Here is a 12500-nt window from a genome sequence, read left to right as displayed (position 1 = left end):
TGAAAAAATTCCCCCATTCATTTTCAATGGCGGAGGTACCAGGGGCAAGGCTGGGGGTACCAGGGGCGAAGCTGGCTGGGGGTACCAGGGGTAAGGCTGAGGGTACCAGGGGTGCAGCTGAGGGTACCAGGGGTAAGGTTGAGGGTACCAGGGGTGTTGCTGGGGGTACCAGGGGTCACCATTCATTTTCAATGGGGGAGGTACCAGGGGCAAGGCTGGGGGTACCAGGGGTGTTGCTGGGGGTACCAGGGGTAAAGAGCGGGCCGGCCCGGCGGGCGAGTGTGGCCGGAAAAGGGGCCTCTTGCTCGGATTGGGAGTTTGAAAAAATTCCCCCATTCATTTTCAATGGCAGATGTACCAGGGGTCGGTGTCCGCCAGACGGCGGTGTGGTAGGCAAAAGGCGGGCCGGCTCGGCGAGCGTGCGTGCCCGGGAAAAAGGCCTCCTTGCAGGCGTGAGCGTTTAATAATAGCGGGCCGGCCCGGCGAGCGTGCGTGCCCGGGAAAAAGGCCTCCTTGCAGGCGTGAGAGTTTAATAATAGCGGGCCGGCCCGGCGAGCGTGCGTGCCCGGGAAAAAGGCCTCCTTGCAGGCGTGAGAGTTTAATAATAGCGGGCCGGCTCGGCGAGCGTGCGTGCCCGGGAAAAAGGCCTCTTGGCCGGCGTGAGAGTTTAATAATAGCGGGCCGGCTCATCGAGCGTGCGTGCCCGGGAAAAGGGCCTCCTTGCAGGCGTGAGAGTTTAATAATAGCGGGCCGGCTCTGCGAGCGTGCGTGCCCGGGAAAAGGGCCTCTTGGCCGGCCTGAGCGTTTAATAATAGCGGGCCGGCTCATCGAGCGTGCGTGCCCGGGAAAAGGGCCTCTTGGCCGGCCTGAGCGTTTAATAATAGCGGGCCGGCCCCGCGAGCGTGCGTGCCCGGGAAAAAGGCCTCCTTGCAGGCGTGAGAGTTTAATAATAGCGGGCCGGCTCATCGAGCGTGCGTGCCCGGGAAAAGGGCCTCCTTGCAGGCGTGAGAGTTTAATAATAGCGGGCCGGCTCGGCGAGCGTGCGTGCCCGGGAAAAGGGCCTCTTGGCCGGCGTGAGAGTTTAATAATAGCGGGCCGGCCCCGCGAGCGTGCGTGCCCGGGAAAAAGGCCTCCTTGCAGGGGTGAGAGTTTAATAATAGCGGGCCGGCCCGGCGAGCGTGCGTGCCCGGGAAAAAGGCCTCCTTGCAGGCGTGAGCGTTTAATAATAGCGGACCGGCTCTGCGAGCGTGCGTGCCCGGGAAAAGGGCCTCTTGGCCGGCCTGAGCGTTTAATAATAGCGGGCCGGCCCGGCGAGCGTGCGTGCCCGGGAAAAAGGCCTCTTGGCCGGCTTGGGGGATTGAAAAAAAATCCCCCATTCATTTTCAACGGGAGGGGTCGGCGGTACCGCTTGGTGTCCGCCAGACGGCGGTGTGGTAGGCAAATGGCGGGCCTGCACGGCGAGCGTGCGTGCCCGGGAAAAAGGCCTCCTTGCAGGCGTGAGAGTTTAATAATAGCGGGCCGGCCCGGAGAGCGTGCGTGCCCGGGAAAAAGGCCTCTTGGCCGGCGTGAGAGTTTAATAATAGCGGGCCGGCCCGGCGAGCGTGCGTGCCCGGGAAAAAGGCCTCCTTGCAGGCGTGAGCGTTTAATAATAGCGGGCCGGCTCATCGAGCGTGCGTGCCCGGGAAAAGGGCCTCTTGGCCGGCGTGAGAGTTTAATAATAGCGGGCCGGCTCATCGAGCGTGCGTGCCCGGGAAAAGGGCCTCTTGGCCGGCTTGGGGGATTGAAAAAAAAATCCCCCATTCATTTTCAACGGGAGGGGTCGGCGGTACCGCTTGGTGTCCGCCAGACGGCGGTGTGGTAGGCAAATGGCGGGCCTGCACGGCGAGCGTGCGTGCCCGGGAAAAAGGCCTCCTGGCCGGCGTGAGAGTTTAATAATAGCGGGCCGGCTCTGCGAGCGTGCGTGCCCGGGAAAAAGGCCTCCTTGCAGGCGTGAGAGTTTAATAATAGCGGGCCGGCTCGGCGAGCGTGCGTGCCCGGGAAAAAGGCCTCCTTGCAGGCGTAAGAGTTTAATAATAGCGGGCCGGCTCATCGAGCGTGCGTGCCCGGGAAAAAGGCCTCTTGGCCGGCGTGAGAGTTTAATAATAGCGGGCCGGCCCGGCGAGCGTGCGTGCCCGGGAAAAAGGCCTCCTTGCAGGCGTGAGTGTTTAATAATAGCGGGCCGGCTCATCGAGCGTGCGTGCCCGGGAAAAGGGCCTCTTGGCCGGCGTGAGAGTTTAATAATAGCGGGCCGGCTCGGCGAGCGTGCGTGCCCGGGAAAAAGGCCTCCTTGCAGGCGTAAGAGTTTAATAATAGCGGGCCGGCTCATCGAGCGTGCGTGCCCGGGAAAAAGGCCTCTTGGCCGGCTTGGGGGATTGAAAAAAAATCCCCCATTCATTTTCAACGGGAGGGGTCGGCGGTACCGCTTGGTGTCCGCCAGACGGCGGTGTGGTAGGCAAATGGCGGGCCTGCACGGCGAGCGTGCGTGCCCGGGAAAAAGGCCTCCTGGCCGGCGTGAGAGTTTAATAATAGCGGGCCGGCTCTGCGAGCGTGCGTGCCCGGGAAAAAGGCCTCCTTGCAGGCGTGAGAGTTTAATAATAGCGGGCCGGCTCGGCGAGCGTGCGTGCCCGGGAAAAAGGCCTCCTTGCAGGCGTAAGAGTTTAATAATAGCGGGCCGGCTCATCGAGCGTGCGTGCCCGGGAAAAAGGCCTCTTGGCCGGCGTGAGAGTTTAATATTAGCGGGCCGGCCCGGCGAGCGTGCGTGCCCGGGAAAAAGGCCTCCTTGCAGGCGTGAGTGTTTAATAATAGCGGGCCGGCTCATCGAGCGTGCGTGCCCGGGAAAAGGGCCTCTTGGCCGGCGTGAGAGTTTAATAATAGCGGGCCGGCTCGGCGAGCGTGCGTGCCCGGGAAAAAGGCCTCCTTGCAGGCGTAAGAGTTTAATAATAGCGGGCCGGCTCATCGAGCGTGCGTGCCCGGGAAAAAGGCCTCTTGGCCGGCTTGGGGGATTGAAAAAAAAATCCCCCATTCATTTTCAACGGGAGGGGTCGGCGGTACCGCTTGGTGTCCGCCAGACGGCGGTGTGGTAGGCAAATGGCGGGCCTGCACGGCGAGCGTGCGTGCCCGGGAAAAAGGCCTCCTGGCCGGCGTGAGAGTTTAATAATAGCGGGCCGGCTCTGCGAGCGTGCGTGCCCGGGAAAAAGGCCTCCTTGCAGGCGTGAGAGTTTAATAATAGCGGGCCGGCTCGGCGAGCGTGCGTGCCCGGGAAAAAGGCCTCCTTGCAGGCGTAAGAGTTTAATAATAGCGGGCCGGCTCATCGAGCGTGCGTGCCCGGGAAAAAGGCCTCTTGGCCGGCGTGAGAGTTTAATATTAGCGGGCCGGCCCGGCGAGCGTGCGTGCCCGGGAAAAAGGCCTCCTTGCAGGCGTGAGTGTTTAATAATAGCGGGCCGGCTCATCGAGCGTGCGTGCCCGGGAAAAGGGCCTCTTGGCCGGCGTGAGAGTTTAATAATAGCGGGCCGGCTCGGCGAGCGTGCGTGCCCGGGAAAAAGGCCTCCTTGCAGGCGTAAGAGTTTAATAATAGCGGGCCGGCTCATCGAGCGTGCGTGCCCGGGAAAAAGGCCTCTTGGCCGGCTTGGGGGATTGAAAAAAAAATCCCCCATTCATTTTCAACGGGAGGGGTCGGCGGTACCGCTTGGTGTCCGCCAGACGGCGGTGTGGTAGGCAAATGGCGGGCCTGCACGGCGAGCGTGCGTGCCCGGGAAAAAGGCCTCCTGGCCGGCGTGAGAGTTTAATAATAGCGGGCCGGCTCTGCGAGCGTGCGTGCCCGGGAAAAAGGCCTCCTTGCAGGCGTGAGAGTTTAATAATAGCGGGCCGGCTCGGCGAGCGTGCGTGCCCGGGAAAAAGGCCTCTTGGCCGGCGTGAGAGTTTAATAATAGCGGGCCGGCCCGGCGAGCGTGCGTGCCCGGGAAAAAGGCCTCCTTGCAGGCGTGAGTGTTTAATAATAGCGGGCCGGCTCATCGAGCGTGCGTGCCCGGGAAAAAGGCCTCTTGGCCGGCTTGGGGGATTGTAAAAAAAAATCCCCCATTCATTTTCAACGGGAGGGGTCGGCGGTACCGCGTGGTGTCCGCCAGACGGCGGTGTGGTAGGCAAATGGCGGGCCTGCACGGCGAGCGTGCGTGCCCGGGAAAAATGCCTCCTGGCCGGCGTGAGAGTTTAATAATAGCGGGCCGGCTCATCGAGCGTGCGTGCCCGGGAAAAAGGCCTCCTTGCAGGCGTGAGAGTTTAATAATAGCGGGCCGGCTCGGCGAGCGTGCGTGCCCGGGAAAAAGGCCTCCTTGCAGGCGTAAGAGTTTAATAATAGCGGGCCGGCTCATCGAGCGTGCGTGCCCGGGAAAAAGGCCTCTTGGCCGGCTTGGGGGATTGAAAAAAAATCCCCCATTCATTTTCAACGGGAGGGGTCGGCGGTACCGCTTGGTGTCCGCCAGACGGCGGTGTGGTAGGCAAATGGCGGGCCTGCACGGCGAGCGTGCGTGCCCGGGAAAAATGCCTCCTGGCCGGCGTGAGAGTTTAATAATAGCGGGCCGGCTCGGCGAGCGTGCGTGCCCGGGAAAAAGGCCTCTTGGCCGGCGTGAGAGTTTAATAATAGCGGGCCGGCTCGGCGAGCGTGCGTGCCCGGGAAAAAGGCCTCCTTGCAGGCGTGAGAGTTTAATAATAGCGGGCCGGCTCATCGAGCGTGCGTGCCCGGGAAAAGGGCCTCTTGGCCGGCGTGAGAGTTTAATAATAGCGGGCCGGCCCGGCGAGCGTGCGTGCCCGGGAAAAAGGCCTCCTTGCAGGCGTGAGAGTTTAATAATAGCGGGCCGGCCCGGCGAGCGTGCGTGCCCGGGAAAAAGGCCTCCTTGCAGGCGTGAGAGTTTAATAATAGCGGGCCGGCTCCGCGAGCGTGCGTGGCCGGGAAAAAGGCCTCTTGGCCGGCGTGAGAGTTTAATAATAGCGGGCCGGCTCGGCGAGCGTGCGTGCCCGGGAAAAGGGCCTCTTGGCCGGCGTGAGAGTTTAATAATAGCGGGCCGGCTCATCGAGCGTGCGTGCCCGGGAAAAGGGCCTCTTGGCCGGCGTGAGAGTTTAATAATAGCGGGCCGGCTCAGCGAGCGTGCGTGCCCGGGAAAAAGGCCTCCTTGCAGGCGTGAGAGTTTAATAATAGCGGGCCGGCTCATCGAGCGTGCGTGCCCGGGAAAAGGGCCTCTTGGCCGGCGTGAGAGTTTAATAATAGCGGGCCTGAGAGTTTAATAATAGCGGGCCGGCTCGGCGAGCGTGCGTGCCCGGGAAAAGGGCCTCTTGGCCGGCGTGAGAGTTTAATAATAGCGGGCCGGCTCATCGAGCGTGCGTGCCCGGGAAAAGGGCCTCTTGGCCGGCGTGAGAGTTTAATAATAGCGGGCCGGCCCGGCGAGCGTGCGTGCCCGGGAAAAAGGCCTCCTTGCAGGCGTGAGAGTTTAATAATAGCGGGCCGGCTCGGCGAGCGTGCGTGCCCGGGAAAAAGGCCTCTTGGCCGGCGTGAGAGTTTAATAATAGCGGGCCGGCTCGGCGAGCGTGCGTGCCCGGGAAAAAGGCCTCCTTGCAGGCGTGAGAGTTTAATAATAGCGGGCCGGCTCATCGAGCGTGCGTGCCCGGGAAAAGGGCCTCTTGGCCGGCGTGAGAGTTTAATAATAGCGGGCCGGCCCGGCGAGCGTGCGTGCCCGGGAAAAAGGCCTCCTTGCAGGCGTGAGAGTTTAATAATAGCGGGCCGGCCCGGCGAGCGTGCGTGCCCGGGAAAAAGGCCTCCTTGCAGGCGTGAGAGTTTAATAATAGCGGGCCGGCTCCGCGAGCGTGCGTGGCCGGGAAAAAGGCCTCTTGGCCGGCGTGAGAGTTTAATAATAGCGGGCCGGCTCGGCGAGCGTGCGTGCCCGGGAAAAGGGCCTCTTGGCCGGCGTGAGAGTTTAATAATAGCGGGCCGGCTCATCGAGCGTGCGTGCCCGGGAAAAGGGCCTCTTGGCCGGCGTGAGAGTTTAATAATAGCGGGCCGGCTCAGCGAGCGTGCGTGCCCGGGAAAAAGGCCTCCTTGCAGGCGTGAGAGTTTAATAATAGCGGGCCGGCTCATCGAGCGTGCGTGCCCGGGAAAAGGGCCTCTTGGCCGGCGTGAGAGTTTAATAATAGCGGGCCTGAGAGTTTAATAATAGCGGGCCGGCTCGGCGAGCGTGCGTGCCCGGGAAAAGGGCCTCTTGGCCGGCGTGAGAGTTTAATAATAGCGGGCCGGCTCATCGAGCGTGCGTGCCCGGGAAAAGGGCCTCTTGGCCGGCGTGAGAGTTTAATAATAGCGGGCCGGCCCGGCGAGCGTGCGTGCCCGGGAAAAAGGCCTCCTTGCAGGCGTGAGAGTTTAATAATAGCGGGCCGGCCCGGCGAGCGTGCGTGCCCGGGAAAAAGGCCTCCTTGCAGGCGTGAGAGTTTAATAATAGCGGGCCGGCTCCGCGAGCGTGCGTGGCCGGGAAAAAGGCCTCTTGGCCGGCGTGAGAGTTTAATAATAGCGGGCCGGCTCGGCGAGCGTGCGTGCCCGGGAAAAGGGCCTCTTGGCCGGCGTGAGAGTTTAATAATAGCGGGCCGGCTCATCGAGCGTGCGTGCCCGGGAAAAGGGCCTCTTGGCCGGCGTGAGAGTTTAATAATAGCGGGCCGGCCCGGCGAGCGTGCGTGCCCGGGAAAAAGGCCTCCTTGCAGGCGTGAGAGTTTAATAATAGCGGGCCGGCTCCGCGAGCGTGCGTGGCCGGGAAAAAGGCCTCTTGGCCGGCGTGAGAGTTTAATAATAGCGGGCCGGCTCATCGAGCGTGCGTGCCCGGGAAAAGGGCCTCTTGGCCGGCGTGAGAGTTTAATAATAGCGGGCCGGCTCATCGAGCGTGCGTGCCCGGGAAAAGGGCCTCTTGGCCGGCGTGAGAGTTTAATAATAGCGGGCCGGCCCGGCGAGCGTGCGTGCCCGGGAAAAAGGCCTCCTTGCAGGCGTGAGAGTTTAATAATAGCGGGCCGGCCCGGCGAGCGTGCGTGCCCGGGAAAAAGGCCTCCTTGCAGGCGTGAGAGTTTAATAATAGCGGGCCGGCCCGGCGAGCGTGCGTGCCCGGGAAAAAGGCCTCCTTGCAGGCGTGAGAGTTTAATAATAGCGGGCCGGCCCGGCGAGCGTGCGTGCCCGGGAAAAAGGCCTCCTTGCAGGCGTGAGAGTTTAATAATAGCGGGCCGGCTCCGCGAGCGTGCGTGCCCGGGAAAAAGGCCTCCTTGCAGGCGTGAGAGTTCAATAATAGCGGGCCGGCCCGGCGAGCGTGCGTGCCCGGGAAAAAGGCCTCCTTGCAGGCGTGAGAGTTTAATAATAGCGGGCCGGCCCGGCGAGCGTGCGTGCCCGGGAAAAAGGCCTCTTGGCCGGCGTGAGAGTTTAATAATAGCGGGCCGGCCCCGCGAGCGTGCGTGCCCGGGAAAAAGGCCTCCTTGCAGGGGTGAGAGTTTAATAATAGCGGGCCGGCCCGGCGAGCGTGCGTGCCCGGGAAAAAGGCCTCTTGGCCGGCGTGGGAGATTGAAAAAATTCCCCCATTCATTTTCAATGGCGGGGGTACCAGGGGTAGAGCTGGGGGTACCAGGGGTAAAGAGCGGGCCGGCCCGGCGTGCGAGTTTGGCCGGAAAAGAGGCCTCTTGGTCGGATTGGGAGATTGAAAAAATTCCCCCATTCATTTTCAATGGCGGGGGTACCAGGGGTAGAGCTGGGGGTACCAGGGGTAAAGAGCGGGCCGGCCCGGCGTGCGAGTTTGGCCGGAAAAGAGGCCTCTTGGTCGGATTGGGAGATTGAAAAAATTCCCCCATTCATTTTCAATGGCGGGGGTACCAGGGGTAGAGCTGGGGGTACCAGGGGTAAAGAGCGGGCCGGCCCGGCGTGCGAGTGTGGCCGGGAAAGAGCCCTCCTGGCCGGCCTGGGAGATTGAAAAAAATTCCCCCATTCATTTTCAATGGCGGGGGTACCAGGGGTAAAGAGCGGGCCGGCCCAGCGTGCGAGTTTGGCCGGGAAAGGGGCCTCCTGGCCGGCCTGGGGGATTAAAAAAATTCCCCCATTCATTTTCAATGGCGGGGGTACCAGGGGTAGCAGTACCGATTTTGGTCGTTAGGGGCGCTGTAGTAGGTAAACCAGATATGCGGAGTTAGGGGGTCAAGAAGGCGAAAGGCTTAGAAAGTGACCGTTCACCAAAATACTTTCCGAAACGTATATAGGGGGGCATGTGTCGGACGAGTCACCATGCTTTCTCGATGCTGGAGGTACCAGGGGCACAAAGTTGGCCGGGAAAGATGCCTCTTAGGCGGATTGAAAGCATGAGAAAATGCCCCCCATTCATTTTCAATGGCGGAGAGCGGGCCGGCCCCGCAGCCGAGTGTGGCCGGCGGAGAGGCGTCTCGGTCGGATGAATGAAGCGTGGAGCCGGCCTCTGACGGCGGAGCTCCGCACTTTCGAATATTTTCTATCTCCCCCTCCGGGCGGCCGACGGCAGTTGGGAAGGCCGCCCGAGAGGCGCCCGGGGCGGATACCTCGGGCGAAAAGCCGGCCTCCGACGGCGGAGCTCCGCACTTTCGAATATTTTCTATTTCCCCCTCCGGGCGGCCGACGGCAGTTGGGAAGGCCGCCCGAGAGGCGCCCGGGGCGGATACCTCGGGCGAAAAGCCGGCCTCTGACGGCGGAGCTCCGCACTTTCGAATATTTTCTATCTCCCCCTCCGGGCGGCCGACGGCAGTTGGGAAGGCCGCCCGAGAGGCGCCCGGGGCGGATACCTCGGGCGAAAAGCCGGCCTCTGACGGCGGAGCTCCGCACTTTCGAATATTTTCTATTTCCCCCTCCGGGCGGCCGACGGCAGTTGGGAAGGCCGCCCGAGAGGCGCCCGGGGCGGATACCTCGGGCGAAAAGCCGGCCTCTGACGGCGGAGCTCCGCACTTTCGAATATTTTCTATTTCCCCCTCCGGGCGGCCGACGGCAGTTGGGAAGGCCGCCCGAGAGGCGCCCCGGGGCGGATACCTCGGGCGAAAAGCCGGCCTCTGACGGCGGAGCTCCGCACTTTCGAATATTTTCTATTTCCCCCTCCGGGCGGCCGACGGCAGTTGGGAAGGCCGCCCGAGAGGCGCCCCGGGGCGGATACCTCGGGCGAAAAGCCGGCCTCTGACGGCGGAGCTCCGCACTTTCGAATATTTTCTATTTCCCCCTCCGGGCGGCCGACGGCAGTTGGGAAGGCCGCCCGAGAGGCGCCCCGGGGCGGATACCCCGGGCGAAAAGCCGGCCTCTGACGGCGGAGCTCCGCACTTTCGAATATTTTCTATTTCCCCCTCCGGGCGGCCGACGGCAGTTGGGAAGGCCGCCCGAGAGGCGCCCCGGGGCGGATACCCCGGGCGAAAAGCCGGCCTCTGACGGCGGAGCTCCGCACTTTCGAATATTTTCTATTTCCCCCTCCGGGCGGCTGACGGCAGGTGGGAAGGCCGCCCATTCATTTTCAATGGCGGAGGTACCAGGGGTGCCGCTGAGGGTACCAGGGGTGCCGCTGAGGGTACCAGGGGTGCCGCTGAGGGTACCAGGGGTACCGCTGAGGGTACCAGGGGTGCGGCTGAGGGTACCAGGGGTGCGGCTGAGGGTACCAGGGGTGCCGCTGAGGGTACCAGGGGTACGGCTGAGGGTACCAGGGGTGCCGCTGAGGGTACCAGGGGTACGGCTGAGGGTACCAGGGGTGCCGCTGAGGGTACCAGGGGTGCGGCTGAGGGTACCAGGGGTGCGGCTGAGGGTACCAGGGGTGCCGCTGAGGGTACCAGGGGTGCCGCTGAGGGTACCAGGGGTGCGGCTGAGGGTACCAGGGGTGCCGCTGAGGGTACCAGGGGTGCCGCTGAGGGTACCAGGGGTGCCGCTGAGGGTACCAGGGGTGCCGCTGAGGGTACCAGGGGTGCGGCTGAGGGTACCAGGGGTAAGGCTGAGGGTACCAGGGGTGCCGCTGAGGGTACCAGGGGTGCCGCTGAGGGTACCAGGGGTACGGCTGGAGGTACCAGGGGTAAGGCTGGAGGTACCAGGGGTAAGGCTGGAGGTACCAGGGGTTAGGCTGGAGGTACCAGGGGTAAGGCTGGGGGTACCAGGGGTAAGGCTGAGGGTACCAGGGGTTAGGCTGGGGGTACCAGGGGTAAGGCTGGGGGTACCAGGGGCGAAGCTGGCTGGGGGTACCAGGGGTTGGGCTGAGGGTACCAGGGGTTGGGCTGAGGGTACCAGGGGTAAGGCTGAGGGTACCAGGGGCGAAGCTGGCTGGGGGTACCAGGGGTGTTGCTGAGGGTACCAGGGGTGCCGCTGAGGGTACCAGGGGTTAGGCTGGGGGTACCAGGGGTTGAGCTGAGGGTACCAGGGGTAAGGCTGAGGGTACCAGGGGTGTTGCTGGGGGTACCAGGGGTCGCCATTCATTTTCAATGGGGGAGGTACCAGGGGTAGGGCTGGGGGTACCAGGGGTAAAGAGCGGACCGGCTCGCCGGCCGAGCGTGGCCGAAAAAGAGGCCTCCTGGCCGGATTGAGAAATTAAAAAAATTCCCCCATTCATTTTCAATGGCGGGGGTACCAGGGGTATGCAGTACCGATTTTGGTCGTTAGGGGCGCTGTAGTAGGTAAACCAGATATGGGGAGTTAGGGGGTCAAGAAGGCTAAAAGGCTTAGAAAGTGAGCGTTCACCAAAATACTTTCCGAAACGTATATAGGTGAGCATGTTTTGAATGGGTGACCTCCAGGGCGACACAGGGGAGGCCCCTAAGAGTATAATCAGACCATCGTGAGGGTGTTTCCAGCCACCCAAAAGCACTGGAACGGCCTCTGACGGCGGAGCTCCGCACTATCGAATATTTTCTATTTCCCCCTCCAGGCGGTCGACGGCAGTTGGGAAGGCCGCCCGAGAGGCGCCCGGGGCGGATACCCCGTGCGAAAACCCGGCCTCTGACGGCGGAGCTCCGCACTTTCGAATATTTTCTGTTTCCCCCTCCGGGCGGTCGACGGCAGTTGGGAAGGCCGCCCGAGAGGCGCCCGGGGCGGATACCCCGTGCGAAAACCCGGCCTCTGACGGCGGAGCTCCGCACTTTCGAACATTTTCTGTTTCCCCCTCCGGGCGGTCGACGGCAGTTGGGAAGGCCGCCCGAGAGGCGCCCGGGGCGGATACCCCGTGCGAAAACCCGGCCTCTGACGGCGGAGCTCCGCACTTTCGAACATTTTCTGTTTCCCCCTCCGGGCGGTCGACGGCAGTTGGGAAGGCCGCCCGAGAGGCGCCCGGGGCGGATACCCCGTGCGAAAACCCGGCCTCTGACGGCGGAGCTCCGCACTTTCGAATATTTTCTGTTTCCCCCTCCGGGCGGTCGACGGCAGTTGGGAAGGCCGCCCGAGAGGCGCCCGGGGCGGATACCCCGTGCGAAAACCCGGCCTCTGACGGCGGAGCTCCGCACTTTCGAATATTTTCTGTTTCCCCCTCCGGGCGGTCGACGGCAGTTGGGAAGGCCGCCCGAGAGGCGCCCGGGGCGGATACCCCGTGCGAAAACCCGGCCTCTGACGGCGGAGCTCCGCACTTTCGAACATTTTCTGTTTCCCCCTCCGGGCGGTCGACGGCAGTTGGGAAGGCCGCCCGAGAGGCGCCCGGGGCGGATACCCCGTGCGAAAACCCGGCCTCTGACGGCGGAGCTCCGCACTTTCGAATATTTTCTGTTTCCCCCTCCGGGCGGTCGACGGCAGTTGGGAAGGCCGCCCGAGAGGCGCCCGGGGCGGATACCCCGTGCGAAAACCCGGCCTCTGACGGCGGAGCTCCGCACTTTCGAATATTTTCTGTTTCCCCCTCCGGGCGGTCGACGGCAGTTGGGAAGGCCGCCCGAGAGGCGCCCGGGGCGGATACCCCGGGCGAAAACCCGGCCTCTGACGGCGGAGCTCCGCACTTTCGAATATGTCCCCCTCCACATCGCACCCATACACAAACTGACCGATATGCAACTTAAGACCCGCCTTCGGAGGGCCCCCACCGGCCCCGGCCCCCGCGCCGGCGCTTGGAGGTTCAGGCTCCTTCGGCTTGCGGGTCGACCCCCCCCTATGTCTCACTGCGAGACGGCGAGACCATTCGAGTCTTTTTCCCTCCTTACAGGTCGCACCAACACAACCACTGACCGATATGCAACCAAGACCCGCCTTCGGAGGGCCCCCACCGGCCCCGGCCTCGCGCCGGCGCTTGGAGGTTCAGGCTCCTTCGGCTTGCGGGTCGACCATTCCCGGGGCCGCGTCGAAAGCCTCGGCGCGGACCTCATAGCGAGACCATAGCCGGCTCCCCGCGCTACGCGCGATGTTGTTCCCAGCTGTCCTACCACTGGACCCCCGTCGCTCGCTGCTGCGTTGCTCCGGTCCACCCCCAATGGGCGGCGGCGGAGGCTGTCCGGAAAAA

This window comes from Hippocampus guttulatus, unplaced genomic scaffold (assembly GCF_054856545.1).
Source record: "Hippocampus guttulatus isolate MCC_2025c unplaced genomic scaffold, RoL_Hgut_1.0 HiC_scaffold_29, whole genome shotgun sequence".
NCBI classification, from domain to species: Eukaryota; Metazoa; Chordata; class Actinopteri; order Syngnathiformes; family Syngnathidae; genus Hippocampus; species Hippocampus guttulatus.
Note: the sequence above shows the minus strand (reverse complement) of the source record.